Source organism: Tachyglossus aculeatus, chromosome 25 (assembly GCF_015852505.1).
Source record: "Tachyglossus aculeatus isolate mTacAcu1 chromosome 25, mTacAcu1.pri, whole genome shotgun sequence".
In the NCBI taxonomy this organism is placed as follows: Eukaryota; Metazoa; Chordata; class Mammalia; order Monotremata; family Tachyglossidae; genus Tachyglossus; species Tachyglossus aculeatus.
Window position 1 is genome coordinate 9,201,821 of NC_052090.1, and position 4,525 is coordinate 9,206,345.

Sequence of the window (4,525 nt, forward strand, 5' to 3'; positions counted from 1 at the left end):
TGACTCCCAAGCCAGGGCTATTTCCAAGTCATTGAACATCTCTGTCCCTCAGGTACCTCATTTATAAAACAGGGATTAAGTCTGTGAGCCACATGTGGGACATTGAGTCCAAATTGATTAGCTTATATCTACTTGGCACTTAGTATAGTGCCTGCGCATAGTAAGCACTTAGAAAGACCATAAAATAGATAGACGAGATTGAGGTACAGTGAATAGGTGGCCTCCCTTCCCAGATTTTTCCAAACCCTGTCTTTCTCCACCTTCAGTGACCTCCTGAAGTACTACTGCCTCCTCGAGGAGGCATTCCCTGATTTCTCTCACCACTTTCGTCATAATACCCAATCCTTGATTGGCATGCATAACTTTTTCTCACATTTAATTGCATAGTTTTGCTTCCATCAGTTGCATTTTACAAGTTTTTGCCAACTTGTACTTCAAATACAAGCGCTTAGTACAGTGCTCTGCACACAGTAAACTCTCAATAAATATGATTGATTGATTTTGTGCTCAATCAATCTCTGGTATTTATGGAGTATTTTCTGTGTGCAGAGCACTGAACTAAGCATTTGGAAGAGTATGACAGAGTTACTAGACACATTCCCTGCCCACAACTGGCTTACCGTCTAGTGGGGGAGACAGATTGTAAATAATATATAATATAAAACTTGTATCTTTACCTGCTCTGTATTCAACATTGTCTCTCCCACTAGCTTGCAAGCTTCTTGAGGGCAGAAATAGTGTTTGTTGTATCTATTCCATGTGTTTATGGGTGAATTTGGTTCAGCAACTGTGCACATGGTAGGTACTCAGTAAGTGCTGATCATGTTGGTTTGGCCAAGGTTTAAAAGGAGCCATGAAAAGTCACCTTTCGCATGTTGAAGCTTGGAAAAAAAATTCAGGATGGGAAAACAGGAAATGGATTTAATGACCCAAATAATCTGCTCTGCTTCTCCTTTTTCATGTATTTTATTTCAATTTACCTGTGACTTTCAGTATGAAGATGCTCCAGGGGTATTTCTTGCCATAAGATATTATCTCAGGCTAGAAATCTGGGGACTCATAACAAGAGGGAAAGCTGGTTACAAGGAGGAGAGGGAAGGCTAGAGTCAGTAGAGATTTGGGGTGGGAAATGGAATGTTTTAAAAACAACTTGCAAGGCTGATCCAGGGCACTGGGGTTTATATGTTGCAGTCCTTGGATTCATGTTTATTATTGCCTCTAGAGACAAGCTAACTAGATGATTTGCGAGAAACCAAGAGAATATTCTTGCATTTGAAACAAAGATCACTGTGCTTATGTAGAAAGAACCATAACCTTCTGAGTTTTGCAATCAAACACCAATTTACCACTGTAGATATGACCTCAGTGCACCACTTTAAAAACTGTATTTTAAAAAAATCTGTCATCCTCATTACTTCCAACCTCATTGCGGGATCACCAAAAGGATTTTGTCTGTTCTAGACTCTGAACTTTGAATATAAGAGCTTTCTATTTTAAGGGCAGTCATTTGTTGTTAGAGATCTCATTAGCCTTGCTACTTTTGAAGGCAGTTCTTGAGACTAGCCCTTAGTGGTGTGGATTAAGTAAACTTCCATGAAGCTGTGGTGCCATTGTTTAAGGGATCTTTCTTCGAATCACACATTGAGTCCACTTAAAGAGTACAATATAGTAGAAATGGTAGACACTACTCCTGACCACAAGGAGTTAGAGCCTTGAGGGGGAGAGATAGACATTGAAATGAATTATAGATAGGGAAATGGCAGAGTTTAAGGATAGGTAAATAAGGGCTGGGGTTATCAAAGTGCTAGAGGGTACAAACCCAAGTGCATAGGTGACACCAAAGCAAGAGCGAATAGTGTGGGGAAGTGAAGATTTAGTCAAGGAAGACCTCATGGAGTACAATGATACTGAGCACCTAACACTGTTCCAAGGTTTCATTTTCTCAAGCAAGTATAGAATAGGGGCAAGTGAACTCATTAGACAAATCTGGATTGTGTTTTGCTGTGACACCTGTCCTTATATCCCCGCTTGCTTTAAGTTGGTGAAATTCTTTTTTTGCCTCACTGAGCAGTTCTTCCTAAATCCAGGAGGAATTTGAGTGAATCCAAAAGAAAAGCTCATTTTAAAGGACTTCTAGAATCACCCCAAGGAAACTGTCTCTGACTCAGATGGGGTTTTATGTTCCTCTTACTTTTGGTGTGTAAAAGGATTATAATTTCAAACAGTAATTACAGTAGGTGAGCAAAAGGCAAAGAATGGATTCCTCTAGAAGGCTTGTTGGTGAACGTGTCCTTTGTATAGAATTATGCCTTCCTGGCTCATTTATAGGTGAGCTGCCAATATAACTGATAGACATTCTCCAAGGTACGCTAATCTTAGAAGGACCAAATCACTCCTATGACCCTCTGCATATGACAAATCCCAATTCTAAGTGGAATTTCTAAGTGGTGCTCTGTCTTTATATTCAACAGGCCACCCCTCTCCCCATCTTCCAATCCCTACTAAAATCATATCTCCTCCAAGAAGTCTTCCCTGACTAACCCCCCAAGAGAAGCAGCATGGCCTGCAGGCACCAGCACGGGCCTGAAAGTCCGAGGCTGTGGGTTCTAATCCCGGCTCCGCCACTCTCTGCTGTGTTATCTTGGGCAAGTCATTTAACTCAGTTACCTCATCCATAAAATGGGAATTAAGACTGTAGGACAGGTACTGTGTCAACCTGATTCGCTTGTTTCTACTCCAGTGCTTAGATCAGTGCTTGACAGTGCTTTTAGACTGTGAGCCCACTTTTAGACTGTGAGCCCACTGTTGGGTAGGGACTGCCTCTATATGTTGCCAACTTGTACTTCCCAAGCGCTTAGTACAGTGCTCTGCACAAAGTAAGCGCTCAATAAATACGATTGATTGACAAGTACCATTATTGTTATTATTGTTGCTGTCTTGTGCTGTTGAGCCATGTCCAACCCCTAGCGATGCCAGAGACACATCTCTCCCAGAACACCCCACTTCAATCTGCAATTGTTCTGGTAGTGTATCCGTAGAGTTTTCTTGGTAAAAATACGGAAGTGGTTTAATATTGCCTCCTTCTGTGCAGTAACTGATTATCTGCCCTTGACTCTCCTTTGCTGCTGCTGCCCAGCACGGTGAGTTTTGACTTGTAGCAGATTGCCTTCCACTTGCTAGCCACTGCCAAAGCTGGAAATGTAATGGGTATGCCTCTGCTTGACTCTCCCTCCTGTAGTCGTGACTAGTAGAGTACTGGAAACTCTCCAAGTGTGACCCTGAGAGGGGATTGTTATTATTAGAAGTTACTAAGTGCTTAGGAGACTACAATGTAACAGAGTTGGTAGATACATTCCCTGCCTACAAGTTTACTCTATTGCATTCATTATGGCCAAGATTTAGATGATTTCCCAATGAGGATCACAGAGATAATCCCCAAGCAAAAACGTTCCCCAAGTGTTAGCCTCAAGGCTTGAAACTGTCAATGTGCTCCGTTAAGCATTCACTAATCAGGGAGTGGAATGAGCTTGTGACTCACAAAATCACAATATGCCAGAACACTGATAACAGAAAAATTTAATACAGAGGTCAAGAGTACCTAAATGAGTGGCTAAATGTCCCCCAAAATAAGGAAAGAGCAAACGTCCACTCCTGTGACAGTAGTTCACTTCTGTGGAGAGATGTTCATTTATCCATTCAATCATTTATTGAGCAATTACTGTGTGCAGAGCACTATATTAAGAGCTTGGGAAAGTACAACGCAAGAATAAATGGTGACATTCCCTGCTCAAAAGAAGCTTACAGTCTTGAGCAGGGGAGACAGACATCAATACAAATAAAATTACAGATATGTATATAAATGCTGTGGAGCTAGGAGTGAGGAAGAGCCAAGGGAGCAAGTCAGGGTGTTGCAGACGGGAGTGGAAAATGAGGAAAAGTGGGGCTTAGTCTGGGTAGGCCTCTTGGAGATGTGCCTTCAGTAAGATTTTGAAGCGGGAAAGAGTAATTGTCTGCCAGATTTGAGTAGGGAGGGCATTCCAGGCCAGAGGCAGGATGTGGGCTAGGGTGTGGCGGTGAGACAGGTGAGAGGCACAGTGAGAAAATTAGCACTAGAGGAGCAAAGTGTGCAGGCTGCCTTGTAGAAGTAGTCAGGTGAGGTAGGAGGGAGCAAGGTGATGGAGTGTCCTGTTAAGGTTGTGGCTGGACAAATCCAGTGTGGCTGAAATTGTAGCTCTAGACTCTTTTTATATTATGCACACTACTGAAAATTATTTCCCCTTTTTCTTCCTTTAGCAATCTTGTTTTTATTTTGCTTAGGATCACATTATTAGTTCTTCATTTTTCTAACATGATTTATAGTCTAAAGTGACAAGAGCCTTGTTTCTGTTCCTAAAGGGAGATCCTGCCATCAGCCAATAGTCACGCCTGCCTTGTGGGATTGTGCTTTGAAAACGTGTTATTGTGTGATACGGAACTTTCAGATTATCCTAGGGATCAGAAAGGAGAAGTGGCTTGGGGAATCTTC

The 4,525-nt window shown here is 42.0% G+C and overlaps 1 non-coding gene across 1 annotated transcript; it reads right to left on the reverse strand.

Moving 5' to 3' along the window:
• Positions 1-3,150: 3,150 nt before the first annotated feature.
• On the reverse strand, positions 3,151-3,288 carry LOC119945605. The gene has a single exon (XR_005456267.1). It is a non-coding gene; the product is annotated as a small nucleolar RNA SNORA7 (small nucleolar RNA).
• Between the last annotated feature and the right edge of the window lie 1,237 nt (positions 3,289-4,525).